Source organism: Rhinatrema bivittatum, chromosome 7, assembly GCF_901001135.1.
Source record: "Rhinatrema bivittatum chromosome 7, aRhiBiv1.1, whole genome shotgun sequence".
NCBI classification, from domain to species: domain Eukaryota; kingdom Metazoa; phylum Chordata; class Amphibia; order Gymnophiona; family Rhinatrematidae; genus Rhinatrema; species Rhinatrema bivittatum.
Genome location: NC_042621.1, coordinates 289,011,103 through 289,026,852, shown reverse-complemented (window position 1 = coordinate 289,026,852; position 15,750 = coordinate 289,011,103). Strand labels below are relative to the sequence as shown.

Here is a 15,750-nt window from a genome sequence, read left to right as displayed (position 1 = left end):
ATAAAAATGTGTGTGTGTGTGGCTGTGCTCTCTGTTTGCCTGTTGGGAAAGGGGAAAATGACTTAAATTTGAGTGCCAGCCAAAATATTTAGGAGCCATGATTTTTTTTTTCCTTCTGATTTACTGCTTTTTTTTTTTTTTTTTTTTTTATTGCTGCTTCGTTTACTCTCTTGGTTTCATTTCCACCCAGTTCATTCCTCCCCCTGTTCCTGTGCCTATCCTTCCTCAAGCCAGCCAGCTTTCCTGTCTTGTCCCTGGGCTAGCAGGGACGGCAGATTGCTCTGGGCCACAGTACTAGCTCTTTCAGGTCGTGGCAGGGTATAGATCTGGGTCATGACTACTCCACTCTGCCCCAGGCTTGCCCAGGCCCCTTGCTGGTAATGGCTGGAAGGATCCCAAATGACTGAGAAGCCCCTGATGTTCAGAAGTTGAGAGATGCTGTAGATACAGTGATAGGAAAAACTCTCTCACTCCTTTTCTGTTAAGACGTAGGCTGTTTCGGGAGCAGCTGTAGCCCAGCTGATCACATGAACAAGGTAATAGTTTTAGCATTCTCTGATCCCAGAAGTTCCCCCACTCAGGGCAGGACTGGTCTGGTTGGCATTTGATTATGGTTTGGGATTTTTTTGTATTCCTAGTCGCTGACTTTTTTTGGTGAAGCTTTTTGACACCTTTGTAATTTAAGCTGGGAGATAAGTGCACTGCTCAGGCTGTTTATATGGCTGAGAGTCCAGGTCATGGCTACGAGGATGGGAGTTATATAATAACATAGTAAATGAGGACCAATTAAAAAAAACCCAAATATTCCATCTGGTCTGCTCAGCAAGCTGCTTATGGTTGTAACTGCTGCTCCATGCAGGTTACCCCATGCCTTCTGTTCGGGGTAGTAACTGCCGCCCCGTGCAGGATACACCCATTCAGAAACTTTACATATAAAAATTAGCCATAGCTTATCCCACTTAATTTCCATCCTCCAGCCGTTAGGGATCTTTGTGTTTTATCCCACGCCCTTTTGAATTCAAGTTTCCATTCTTGCCCTCACCTCTTCAGGGAGGGCATTAAATGCATCCTCCACCCTTTACATAAAGAGGCATTTCCTGACATTGATCCATAAGGACTCCCATGCTGGGTCAGACCAAGGTCCATTGAGCCCAGCATCCTGTCTCCGATACTGGCCAATTCAGGTCACAAGTCCCTGGCAGACCCCATAAAGTAGATCTAATCCCGGTTACTTATGCCCAGGGTAGTAATAGCTTTCTTTAGTCTACCTGGCTGCTAATGTGTTTTGGACTTCCCCCAGGACCTTGTCCAAACCTCTTAAATCTCGCTATGCTGGTCGCCTTGATCGTGGTCCTCTGTGAACAGATTCTATAGCTTGGTAGGTTTTTCCCCACCGGCGCACTATCTCTGAGAACAAGCAAGGATGTCAGTCCTCGCACATGGGAGGCATCATCTGATGGAGCCCGGCATGGAACTTTGATCTCAAAGATTCTAGAGCTTTCAGCATGCCCCACTGAGCATGTGCAGCTGTAGCCCCCTCCCTGTCTCTCAGGCAGAGCCTCTACTGAGCATGTGCAGCTGTAGCCCCCTCCCTGTCTCTCAGGCAGAGTCTCTACTGAGCATGTGCAGCTGTAACCTCCCTCCCTGTCTCCCAGGCTTAGTCCCTCAGTCTTTCCTTTTCTGCGAAGCTGTGTGGTCGTGGGTTCAGCTTTGCTCCCCTTCACAGCTAAGACCGTGACAGTTCTGGAGCTGCAAGCAGCTGTTTTCTTCAGGCAGAACCTTGGTGTTTGTTTTCCCTCACCTCCCTTGGCAGTAGTTTAGGTTTAATTTGTTTTTTTCTCTCTTTCTTGGCACTTCTTTGTCAGCTGCATGGCGGGCCTTATGCACTGTGCAGCCAACAGTGGTTTTTCCTCTAAATAAATAATGCTGCATCTGCAGCTTATTCCCTGTCCTCTCCTTGTCTGTTTTTTTGCCTTTGTCAGGTGCCAGTTTGGACTTGCAGTGTGCAGGCCGTTGTGGTCTGAGTAGGCCTCTGGCCTGGGGACTTGCCTAAGTTTCTACCCAGGCAGGAGTTCCAGGAAATTCTGTCTGACTGCTGGGCATCGACAGAGGCTCAAACCATGGAGAAATTCAGGAACAGATATTCTGTGGGGAGTAGAACTCATCCTCCCCACAGTCCGGGGAACTAGTCTCCTTGGCTGATACCCTGATGACATGGCCTCCCTCCTGCATGTCAGATCAATCTGGCTGAGCAGGATCCTAGGTGATCGGCTTTGCTGATGCACTATCCATGCCATGTCAGAATCAGTTGCCCGTGCACATGCCTGCCAGAGCACCGAAGGTCCATCAGCACCACAGCTACCATTGAGCGCCGGGGTGCTGTCAAGGGCTATGGATACTAGTCAGCTTCCTGGATTGAGGGCCATGGAGTCCATTGTGCGCCAGGAGCACATCTACACCATCAAGTGTCATGGAGGCCGTAGTGCGCCATGAGCACCACAGGCACTATCGGGCACTGTGGCATGGTAGCTCAAGTACCATGTGTGCCATCAGTGCAGTCGAGCGCCATGGGTACCTTCAGGTGCCTTGGTCACCATTGATGCCAGTGAGTGCCATGGGCACTATAAAGTATCTTCGGTGCCACTGATGCCATCAATGCTATGGCATGGCATCTGTGCCATCTAGCACCATGGTACGGTGGCCATGGATGCCATCGATGGATACTGTCAAGCGCCGTTGATGCCTTTGGGTTGAGTATCATAGGCAACTGTCTATGCCTTCAGATTTGAGTACCATGAGCCCTGGTGAGCACTTTGGTACCATCCAACGCCTTAAGAGATGCAAATGAGCACTGTTGGCGCTGTCCAGAAGGTGCCATTGATTGCCAAAATGCTATCAGGCACCTCAGTATGGTGCGCTGTGGACGCCATCCAGTGTCTGTATGTCATTAAGCAGTGTGGGCAGCTTGGAAGACATCTGCCACCGTGATTGCCAGTGGTGCTATTAGCCACCTTCGTGTGAATAGAGTACCATGAGCACCAGGGTTTCTGCCATGCACCTTGGTCACTATTACATGATGTGGATGCCGTCCAGCACTATGGTCACCATCATGTGCTAGGCATGTCGATAGGTACAGGGACACCTTCCAAGTCGTTGAGCGCCAAAGGTGTCCTCGCTGTTGGGCATGTCCTAGGCCTACTGGTGCCTCTGTCTCTGTCTGTCTCTGTTAAAAAAAAAACAAAAACCACAAACCCTATTTTTCCCTCCTAGAACACTTATGGTTAAGCTACCTCACCCGAAAAAGGGGGATGGGGGGAGATAGTGCTTCTGCACTAAAGGGTTTCCCCCATTTTTCTTGTTTTTCAGCAATCTCTAGCTTGGAAATCGTCCATGTATGAGGACTGCCATCCTGCTTGTCCTTGGAGAAAGCAGAGTTGCTTACCTATAACAGGTGTTCTCAAGGACAGCAGGATGATTGTCCTTAAGAAACCTGTCCACCTCCCCTTGGAGTTAGTTTTTCTGTGTGTTTGCTAATCCATGGACTGAGGGACTCAGCCTGGGAGACGGAAGGGGCTACAGCTGCACATGCTCAGTAGAGGCTCTGCTTGAGAGTCAGGGAGGGGGGCTACAGCTGCACATGCTCAGTAGAGGCTCTGCTTGAGAGACAGGGAGGGGGGCTACAGCTGCACATGCTCAGTGGGGCCTGCTGAAAGCTCTAGAATCTTTGAGATCAAAGCTCCATGTCTAGTTCCATCTGATGTCAACCATGTATGAGGACTGACATCCTGCTGTCCTGGGAGAACACCTGTTACAGGTAAGCAACTCTGCTTTCTACAATCTGTTTTGAATTTGCTGGTGGTTAGTGTCGTGGAGTGTGCTCTTGTTTTAGTATTTGAAATGAAAAATAACCGTGTCTTATTTACCCATTCCACACCACACATGATGATGATAACCTATCTCATGACCACACTGTCATTTATTTTTTTTACCCCACAAGTTGAAGAGCCCTAGCTGTATAACCTCTCATAGATGTTCCATCCCCTTTATCACTTTGTTGCCCTCTTCTGCATCTTTTCTAGTTCTGCTATGTCTTTCTTGAGATGGGGCAAGCAGAACTGCGGCACATAGTACTCAAGATGTAGTCACACCATGGCTCAATACAGAGGCAATATGATATTTTCTGTTTTATTATCCATATCTTTTCGGATCATTGTATTTGCTTTTTTGGCCGCTGCCACCCCGCACTGAGCAGAGGATATCAAAGTATTGTCCGTAAGGACTCCAAGGTCCTTTACCTGTGTAGTGACTCCCAGTACAAAACCCAACATCGTATGTGCATCACTTTGCCTGTTTCCACATTAAATTTTAGCTGCCCTTCAGTTGCCCAGTTTTCTTGACTCACAAGGTCCTTCTGCAGTTATTCTGAAACTGATGCTGTTTTAACAACTCTGAATAACTTTTGTCACTTACAAATGTGATTACCTTGCTTGTTCACGTTTTCAAATCATTTATGAAGGTTAAACAGCACAGGTCCTGCTAATGACCTTTCTCTGTTTTGGAAAATTAACACTTCATCCTACATGTAACATGCTGCCAACCATGGGCCACTGCTCTGTGGTTGGCATCCTGTACCGCTTGGTGCAGTGTCCTGTGATCTGCTGGGAGTTGCTCAGCATGGCTCCCAGCGTCCTGCCCCTGCATGCTGTCTGGCTGCTCTGAGTAGGCCTTGCAATAACTCACCAGTTTTATAGACCCAGCAGCCCCAAACACCACTGCTGCAATATACAGGGGCAGGGCCTGAGCAACAGGTTCTTTTCCCTTATTCCTGTGCTAATAGTTGCTCCAGTTGCTGGTGCTTGGTTTTGACCCTGCCTGACCTCAGCTCACTTTTGCTTGCCACCTACCCTGACTCTTGACCGACTTCTGCATGACCTTGCCTGCCCCACCCTCGTCTATGCCTACATAAGAAAATGCCATACTGAGTCAGACCAAGGGTCCATCAAGCCCAGCATCCTGTTTCCAACAGAGGCCAATCCAGGCCATAAGAACCTGGCAAGTACCCAAAAACTAAGTCTATTCCATGTTACAATTGCTAGTAATAGCAGTGGCTATTCTCTAAGTGAACTTAATAGCAGGTAATGGACTTCTCCTCCAAGAACTTATCCAATCCTTTTATAAACCCAACTATACTAACTGCACTAACCACATCCTCTGGCAACAAATTCCAGAGTTTAATTGTGCGTTGAGTGAAGAACTTTTTTTCCGATTAGTGTGTTTTGTTTTTTTTATTTACAGTTTTATTGAAGACATATCATGATACACATAAGTGTGTAATTCACATCATAGTTTCAAGTATGCCAACAATAATTATGAACAGATACAGGTAGCTATATAGATGGCCTAAATGTCATAACATCTGAAACAATACACAATATGCCATGAACAATAAACAAGAAACCCCGTCGAACACTTTCCAAAACTTGTCTTGTATTTTGTTTGACTTAGTAATTCCTCCCCCCCATTCCCTGCTGTACATTCTATCACTAGGGATATCCAGCATGTAATAGAAATTATAAAGTACAAAGTAGGTAAGGTGTCTGCATAACTGCGATTAAGAAGAAACACCAGCTCCGGCATTGGTATGCTGGTTTTTCCAGTTACAATAAGCTTTCCAAGAACTATGGAATTTCCAAATGGATTTCCATTTTCAAGCTGTAATCTCTGCAAGTAAGTATATGTCACCCAGTTTATGCTGTATTTCAGTTAATGTGGGCACATACGGCGTTTTCCATTTCCCTGCTACGGCTAACCTGGTAGCCGAGAAGACATGACTGAGCAGTCTGTGTTCGGGGGTCGGTAGCGAAGGGATAGGTACGCCTAGTAAAGCATGCCGTGGAAGTATAGTCGTAATAGTAGGAATTATCTGACCAACCCAGTGCTCTATAGTTACCCAGAGCGTTCTGATCTTTGGGCAAGACCACCACACGTGAAGGTAATTTTCCATCTGGTGACATCCCTTCCAGCACTTCTCAGAAATGCTCGGATTAATTTTGTGGAGTCACGTTGGACAATAATGCCATCGAAATAACAATTTAAGGGAGTTTTCTATCATAGATGATGCAATTAATCCCTTTCCTAGACCTTTAAAGATATCACCCCAATCCTTAATGGAGTAGATGAGTCCAAAATCCTCTTCCCAGGCTAATAGATGGCACGGCTTGCAGGGCACCTGCTGCCAGCATAGAATAGATTACCGATAGCAGCTTAACAAACTTATCAGCCTTTACACAAAGATTCTCAAAGTCCGATCTCCCTTGTTGTAGATGAGCCGCTACCATAGCTGCTCTAGCAAAATGCCATATTTGCATATAAGGGTAAATAGCAGCGGAAAGATCATATTTGCATTGCAGGTCTGGGAAGGGGGAGCAAATCAGATCGTCCCCACACATGAGTCCACTGTGCAATACCTCTGAATTCCCAAACCCTAAAAGCCTGTAAATCATACCCTGGTGAGAAATCGGCATTTGCATATAAAGAAGTGCTCAGGTGATATTCCCGTGAACCCAATAATAGGGGATTCTTAATATTCCAAATCCCCAGTGTATATACCATAGAAGGAGGTAGAATATCCTTGGGTAAAATACGCCAGGTCTTTTTAGGCTGCCATAAAAAACTAGTGAGCGGTATTGCACCCAAAAGTCATTGACTAAATTGAACCCATAATTTAGTGGGTGACTGCTTATGCCAATCCACTATTTATTTAAATTGAGCTGCTAAAAAGTACCGTTCAAGATTAGGCCCCCCCAGGCCCCCCTGAGAGCGATGTTGGAACATCAATCGTCGTGCTATGCGGGGTCTTTTACCTCCCCAGATAAATGTCATTATTCGCTTTTGTTTCTGTGCTAGCCATTTCCTGGGAATTGATATAGGTAAGGTTTGGAAGAGATACATCACTTTCGGTAAAACTGTCATCTTAATGGCAGCAATCTTACCCAGCCAGGAGATGCTATAGCGTTTCCACTCTTCTAGATCCAGGGAAATCTTACCCCATAGAGAAACATAATTGAGCTGAAAAAGATCTTGCGTGGCACTCAAATATATCCCTAAATATTTTATTTTCTGTGAGGCCCACTTGAAGCAAAACTGAGATTTAAGAGAGAACGCTTCAACAGGGTCGGCACTAATGTTAAGAATTTCGGCTTTGTCCCAGTTTACTTGGAAACCAGAGACCATACTGAAATCTGTTAGCGCAGAAGTTATCCGAGGTAGGGATATGCTTGGCTCTGTGAGGACAATCATAATGTCATCCGCAAATAAGGAAAGTTTCGAGGAAAAGGGACCCAACTCTACACCCCGTATACTAGCGTCTGAGCGTTCACGCGTGGCAAAAGGCTCCAAAAAAATGGCAAATAAGAGTGAAGAAAGCGGGCATCCTTGCCGGGTTCTTCGCTTCACCTGGAAAGTAGGAAGTAACCGCCATTACTTTTTATACAGGCCTGTGGTTTATTGTAAAGTTGTGACAACTATTGTAGGAAATGAGCGCCAAATTTCAATTTTCGTAACAAGGCAAACAAGTATGGCCAATGCACCATGTCAAAAGCTTTCTCTGCATCTTCCGAGAGTTAATGCAGGTATCTTTTGCTTTTGAACCCACCAAATCACATCTAATATTTTGTGAACATTATCACTTGCTTGTCGACCCGGAATAAAACCAGACTGATCTGGATAGATTATGCTAGCTGTAAAGCTATTCAGTCGGGTGGCTAAACTTTTGGCTAGTAATTTTAAATCAATGTTAATGAGAGAGATTGGCCTATACGAGCCGCATAGTGTGGGATCTCTACCAGGTTTTGCCAGGACAGTTTTATGCCAGCTGTATTTGCCACTGTAGAGAGTTGGGTGCCCTCCCTCAGAGCCCGGTAATAGTTCGCCAGTACCGGTGCAAGATGTTTGGCAAACACTTGATAGAATCTACCTGTATAGCCGTCTAGTCCCGGGGATTTACCCGGCTCTAGCGTCTTAATAGCCACTAATATCTCCACCTCAGAGATGTCTCTGTCCAGTAAGTCTTGCTGGGAAATAGTTCGGGTAGAATAACATTAGCTAAGTACTGATTTATCTTCTCTGCACTAATGGTAGAATCTTGAGAATACAGCTCTGAATAGAACGGTTGGAACCTCTGACAGATGGCTTTATTATCTGTGAGCATGGATCCATCATGCGCTTTTACTTTGACTATAGTGGCCTGCGCTTGCTTGCCTTTCAAAGTTTGGGCTAGCAATTTGCCTGCTCTATTACCCCCTTCATAATATTGCTGGCGAAACAGTTATTTGATATGCAATCTGCTCAGCTTCTAGGGTCACCATACGCTGTTTCATTTCTCTTAATTGCGCTAAAACTGTCAGTCTGCTGGGATTAGTCTTATGCAGTTGTTCCAACTCACGTATCTGTTGGAGAAGCTGACCCCTATATTTATCCCTTTTTTTAAATAAGCGGCCCGCGAAATGAGTTTACCCCCAGGACTACCTTTAAACACTCCCATATTACTGCCGCATTTACTTCCCCTGTATCATTGGTATCAAGGTAGACCTGAATATTAGTTGTCATTTGTGTGACAAAGGAGGTGTCATCCAGGAGAGAGTCGTTTAATCTCCAATATCTGGTGCCCTTGTCATATTCTTGGAATTGCACTGTGAACCAAATTGGGGCATGATCTGATCAAAGTATAGGGTCGATATCCAAATCTTTAATTCTAGGCAGCAATTGCTTACTAACCAGGAACATATTAATACGAGACTAACTCTCATGCGGATGGGAATAGAACATATAATTCCTGGCAGAAGGGAATCTGGATCTCCAAATATCTGCCAATCCTTGACTATGTATAATAGCCCGCAAGGCTTTCCTTGCCATTTTGGAATCGGCGCTGTGGCCATTAGAACTATCCAATCTGGGATTGAGAGTAAGGTTAAAGTCTCCGCCAATGATGAAGAAGCCGTCCATTGCAGTGTCTAAGCTAGAATGCAGAGAAGAATAATACCCCTCCTTTTGGGTAGTAGGACCATAAACCGAAAGAAGCGTGTCCGATTCCTCCCCTACAGATATGACCACTATTAAGTATTGACCCTCGGGATCTGAAATAACCTTTTTCAATTCAGAATGAAAATCCCTGTGTAACATAATTCCCACCCCCACATACTTGTGTGTCTGAGTAGCTGCTGACCAAAATTGGTGGGAAAATTTATTGGATGTCATCAAGATTTGATACCGCTTCCTGAGATGGGTCTCCTGAAGAAGTACAATATCTGCATGGGAGCGGTCTAATTCCTTAAATAGTAATCTGCGTTTTGGGGGTGTATTTAGACCTTTGACATTAAGAGATAAGAATTTAAAGGTCGCCATGTGAATAAATCCCTCCTAGTACCCTCATATCACAGATAACATTCCTCTCCCCAATTTGCCCCAAAATCAAATTCGTATTGAGGATGGTTGCTGACATACACCTAGCGTCCCCAAGGCCCGTGACCAGCAGAGTAAGAAATAACCAATGAGTGAAGTAGAGAGCATAGATCAAAGATGCACAGACCCCTTTCAACAAGCTGAATGATACCCTTCCGTCGTTTGCAATTTACTGATCTCCCCCACCCCCAACCCCTTGTTACCCTTTTCTGGGACCCCAAATACTGTTCCCAGTAAAATAAGGAGGAAGTCATTGTCCCCATTCCTAACACTGGAAACCGGATCTGCGAATGTAAAACTATTGGCTCACCTTATAATGAGCTAGAAAAACAAACACTGAATTCAAACTGAAAAGACGGCTTTCAACATAAGCCTGTGAAGCAGTCACTCATCCCACAGTAGTTCCTTCACAGTAGAAAGAGTTAGACAGGCTAGACTGCCCTCTTCAAGCAGGTTCACGCCCTTTCGCATCTCCCGTGGAATTGCGCTGCAGCCGTCGTCTGCCCTTTAGGGGCCCTCTGCCATCGAGGCCTGTCTCCGTACTGGCCGGTTGAAGCGGGAATTGCAGTGCGATGCTCCTGCTGTGGAATGTCAATGGGAATTCCCGCAGAATCTCAGCGGCTTCTTCAACAGTTTTTACCCGATAGGAAGTCCCCTTCAGCGTAAAAGCCAGTCCTCCCGGGGAAAAGCCACCGATAGCGGACATCCTCAGCAAGTAGTTTGGCGGTAATACATTTAAAGTCTTGTCGCCGTTTCAATGTAGCTGCTGCGAGGTCTGCAAAATTGGCGATCGTATGCCCCTCCCATTGCCATGTGCGTTGTTTTCTGGCCACATTATAGATTCTCTTTTTGTGAGAGAGAGTGGTAGCAGACCACAAAGTTTCTGGGTTTATTTGCCAGTTTTGGCCCCAGGGACCGGTGAGCTCGTTCCACTTTAATGGGGCCCAAGGAGGCTGACGAGTTATTGTCCTCTGCTTCCAAAAAAAATTGAGAAATCTATTCCACCACTTTAATGCTGTCATGTATTCATCTGTCTCAGGTACCCCTCGTATCCTTATGTTGCAACGGCGGCTCCGGTTTTTCAATATCTTCTATTTTATCGGGAAGGGACTGGCAGGTATCCTGCAGACTCGTGTGGATGCCATTGTTCCCCCTGAGTGTCAAGGCGGGTCTTGGCCTCGTCCAGCCGTCTGCCTATCTCTGCCGTTTCTTCTCTCATTTCGGCAATCAGCGCGGAGATCTCGGATTTGTAATTTTTTATGTCTTGGCGCAGTTCGATAAGCCAGCCGCGCATTTCAGTATGAGTCGGAAAGTCCATCCCTTGGTCTTCCGAGTCATAGCTGCCTCCGCTATGTTTGCTAGAGGGTCCTCCGTCACCATTTTGACTCGCGCGTCCCCAGGAGCGTCTCCGGCTTTCAAGTAAAAGAATATTTCTGAAGATCCGCTGCTTTTTTCTTCATTGACATCAGCGATCGTATCTGCAAATTGTTATCTAACGCGTGAGGTATGTGAGATATTTCAGTAAACGCTGTAGGTGAGATTTTTACCGGTATCACCGGAGAGCTACAGGATCAGGCTGTGTTCATGAAGAAAGACGTCACTTCCTCCCTCTCAGATTAGTTTTAAATGTGCCACATGCAAACTTCATGGAGTGCCCCCTAGTCCTTCTGTTATCTGAAAGAATAAATAACTGATTCACATCTACCTGTTCTAGATCTCTCATGATTTTAAACACCTCCATGATTCCATACATCCCCTTGGCCTGTCAACCAGTGTCCTCAGGGTCTGCCTCCCTAGCTGTGTCACTACCCTCTGTTTCCAGCCTATAACTAGTTACCAATCCACAATAAAAACTGCCTCCTATCCCATTACTTTATTTCCTGAGGAGCCTCTCTTGGGAGACTTTGTCAAATGCATTCTGAAAATCAAAATACACTACATCAGTCTTCTCATCTTTATGTACATGTTCATTTACACCTTCAAAAAATTCTAAAATATTAGTAACACAAGACTTTCCCCTTGCTAAACCCATGTTGACTCTTCTCCATTAAGCCATGCCTATCTAAATGGAGAGTGATCATTGTTTTTAAGTTTGCCTTCTACTATTTTCCTTGGCCCTGATGTCAGGTTTACTGGTCTGTAGTTTCCAGGATCATTTCTAGTGCCCTTTTGAAAAATCGGCCTCACAATGGCCCTCTTCCAGTCTTTAGGAATTATATGGCTGTTTTTTACTGGGTAACCTGTAACCAATTTCATGTTTTGAGTTTTTAGAACTCTGGGGTGGATGCAATTGGGGCAGGTGATTAGTTACTCTTTAGTTTGTCAGTTTGCGCTATTATCCTCCATGGTCACTGATATTTTGGTTGCTCAGAATCTCCACCATTAAAGAATGTTTCAGGTGCGAGTTATGTTTCCAAAATCCTCCTCCGTAAAGACCAAGTTTTCCTGCTATTTCCTTGTCCTCCTCGAGATCCCCTAGCAGCCCAACCAATTCCCTCGCAGGTTTTTGCTTCATATGTACTTGGCAAAAGTTTTTTTTATTAGTTTTTTTCCTCACTGGCGCTAGTCTGTCTTGGCCTGTCTAACTACTGTTTTACATCTAACTTGTTAGTATTTATGCTCTTGTCTGCTTTCCATATTTAGCTTTAACTGCTTCCATTACTGGCAATTTTCTGGTTTTCTTTTAATTTGCTGGTGCGGCTGTTACTACCCTTAACCAATAAATTGGCCTGATACTTTTGATGCAATGCCAACATTGCTCTCTGCTTCAATGGCAAGAGATAACAGGGAAATGGACTCTGACAGCAACAGAGGCCCCAATTTTTATAGTCTGGGAAACTGATAATTATGGGGGTGACCTGCACAGTGCGGCTGATACTACCCTAAGTTTGCTGGGCAGATTGGATGGACTGTTTGGTCCTTTTCTTCAGTCATTTCAATGTTTGTGTTAACCTTTAATAGAAGGAATACATTTTTTGTGGGTTTCCAAAATGCCATTTTGGAAGTCCAATGTCCATGCAAATTTTAAATCTTTGCAGCTGCTCCTTTTTATTTATTTATTTTTAAATGTCCTCATTCTATCTTTTTTTTTTTTTTAATTATAGGCTATTATAGTGGTTTTACTTAATGTGTTTTCTTCAGTGATTTTGTCAAATTTGATTGCATTGTTTGTTTGTTAGGGGCCCCATCTCATTAACCCTTCATGCCATACTGTGCATTCCATCAAAAACTAGAACTAATGTAGCTGCCCCTCATCTGTTCTAGGACCAGCTGCTCCTTTAAGTCCTTGATGAGATCTAGAAACTAAACCTCTAGCATCCCTATGACCTAATCAATACCAGGTTAAATGAAATCTCCCATTATTGTTACTAATATAGTATCATAGTAACAATGTATTTGCTTTTTCCATTCCATTACCCCTCCGACATGAAATTTCTGTTCATGAGGATTCCACCGTGCATTTTGTTTCCTGTAGGATTTTTATCATGCTGGACTCTAGTGCCACCCTTCTACTGCCCTATCGCATCCATATCATTTATACCCTGGTATCACAGTGCCTATGTCTCTGAAATGCCTATATTCTCTTATAATGCCATACATTTTACCTCACCCATTTTACTGTTCAAACTTATGTCATTTGCTACAGCCAGTTTTAAATGTTTCTATTTGTACTTGTCATTTCTTTTTGTATTCCCAACCTGCTGGTTAGCAAACTAGTAGCTTAAAGTCATTCACATCTGGGTGTGGTTTGTGTCCCGCTGGGCTACTTCAGCCTTAAACACCACCTTTCTACTGCCATATTCTAACCTTCCTGTTTTGCAGGTATCTTTAGAAGATGTGCTTCTGAGTGACTGTCAACTTTCCCCCGCGTTCTAGTTTAAAGGCTGCTCTATCATCTTTTTAAATATTAGCACCAACATGGGCAAGAACCTAAGGTATCAAATTCTGAAACACCCTCGGCTGGGGCAAAAAAAACCCATGTCTGGTTTTCTGCCTGTGGGCACCATCCTTTTAACTGCCCGCCCTGCATGGCTCAGCTCTGAAGTGCACTTCATCGGTGATCAAAGCAAATAGTTTGTATAGATTTAAAATTGTATAATCTATATAAATTCCCCATCATGCAGTAAAGTACAGGGAAAGCTCCTAGCTGTGGAGACAGCTCGGCCTGTAGTGAATCTGATGAGAATTCAGGGCTTTCCCGTGAAAGTATTTGAGGTTTTTTAAAACGCACTTCACGCGGCGATGCGAGAGTCGCCGCCGCCGCCACCACCACCACCACCGGGTCTCCCTGCGTTGGAAGATGTTTCTGCATCCAACCACCACGGTGACAGTAATTCCCTTATCCGCGCGTTGATCCTATCTGGTCCAAAACGGGAGCGCGCAGAGCTTAAAACGGGCCTGCTCCGGCCCGAGTGGGGGCGGCCGGGAGACCCCGGAGCCATCCCCTCGGCCGCCCTCAGGAGAGCTATGATGCGGACTGGGAAACGGACCAATTAGCAGTAGAGGCGCAATGCGTGGGGGCGGTCGCTGGCTACGTCAGCGCTTCACAACTTCCGCGATGAGAAAATCCAATCCAGGCGGTTCAAATTTACATAAAGCGTTCCCTGGGCCAATAGAAATCGCGGCGAGGTAGCAGACGGGCGTCGGTTGTGCGAGGCAGCGGTCGTACGGTCGCGCGACTCTCGCTCGATTCCCAGTGCCTCCATGTTTTGGTCCGGGTGGGCGCGTCGCCCTCGCTGCCGTGGCGGTGAATGACAGGCGATGGCAAGGATGTGAGCGCGGCGTCCGCAGGGTGACTTCCGTGTAGGGGGCAGGACGGGGGCGCGGAGTCCCTGCATGCTGCTGCTGCTGCAAACGAAGCATCTCGTGCCCCGGCGATCGAGATGCTCAGGGGGCTTCTGCAGCCGCAGCACCGAGATCCCCCCCCTCTCTCTTTCCCTTCCACAAGACGCGACGTACGGAAAGCGTTTCCTGGTCTGGAGGAGAACGGGAGAAAACGATTTAAAAACCACAAGTCATATTGGACGCGGAGCCTGTGAAGGTATGGGGTGCCCGGGAAGTGAAAAGGAGCTGTTTAAATACAGATCCTCTTCCGTTTTAGAAGGGTTTAGTCTTTTTTTTTTTTGCACTTTATTTTCACAAACTCCAAAACTCTCCGCCTTCCTGTAGAGGGTGTGTGTGTGTGAAATGTGTACATGTATCAGCTTTTGTAATTCAAAATATGGTAAAAATTGATCAATTAGCCAAGAGATGTTTAGTTATTTCATGTCAGGCTTACAGTCCAGGTGAATGGTGTTGGGTAACAACATGAAGTGCCATACTGGGTCAGACCAAGGGTCCATCAAGCCCAGTATCCTCTGTGGCCAATCCAAGTCCCAAGAACCTGGCAAGTGCCCAGACATTAAATAAATCTCAAGTTATTATTGCTTATTAATTAATAGCAGTTTATAGATATTTTTTCTCTAGGAACTTATCCAGATCTTTTTAAACCCACTTACACTAACTGCTGTAACCACAACCTCTGGTAATGAATTCCAGAACTTAACTATGCGCTGAGTGAAAAATTAATTTTCTTGGATTTGTTTTAAATGAGCTACTTAACTTGGAGTGCCCCCTGGTCCTTCTATTATCTGAGAGTAAATAACCGATTTACATTAACTTGTTTGTCCTTTCATGATTTTGTAATTTGTCATATTCCCTGTCAGTCGTATTTTCTCCCAACTGAACAGCCCTAATTTTTTTTAGCCTTTCCTCATAGAGCAGCCATTACATGCCCCTTATTTTAGTCGTCCTTTTCTGTACTTTCTCCAGTGCAGCTATAACCTTTTTGAGATACGGTGAGCAGAACTGCACACAGTATTCAAGGTGCAGTCTCACCATGGAGCGATACAGAGGCATTATGACATCCTCCGTTTTATTTGCCATTCCCTTCTTAATAATTCCTAACATTCTGCTTGTATTTTTGATCACCATAGCACACTGGGCCGACTATTTCAATGTATTATCACTATGACGAGATCTCTTTCCTGGGTGTTAACTCTTAGGTTCTATCTTAACATCGTGTAACTACAGCAAGGGTTATTTCTCCCTATATGTAACACCTTGCACTTGTCCATGTTAAATTTCATCTGCCATTTGGCACTGAAGTCAGGCTCACAGTTTTCCAGATCATCCCTGGATCCCTTTGTAAATATAGGGGTTACATTGGCCATCTTACAGTCTTCAGCTACATCTGATGATTTTAATAAGTTACAAATTAATTGAAATAGGTCTGAAATTTCATTTTTTTTT

General features: G+C 45.1%; 1 protein-coding gene across 6 annotated transcripts in view; it reads left to right on the top strand.

Annotated features, from left to right (window-relative positions):
* Positions 1 to 15,750, top strand: part of LOC115095975 (leucine-rich repeat protein SHOC-2) — a 147,929-nt gene that overhangs the window by 46,036 nt on the left and 86,143 nt on the right. The window contains exon 1 of one of the 6 annotated variants that reach the window (XM_029610364.1): positions 14,110 to 14,500. The exons of the other annotated variants lie outside the window; for them this stretch is intronic. The gene's annotated coding sequence lies outside the window, so the exon portion shown is untranslated. Of the gene's footprint in view, positions 1 to 14,109; positions 14,501 to 15,750 lie in introns of those variants that run through there. 6 annotated transcript variants of the gene reach the window in all.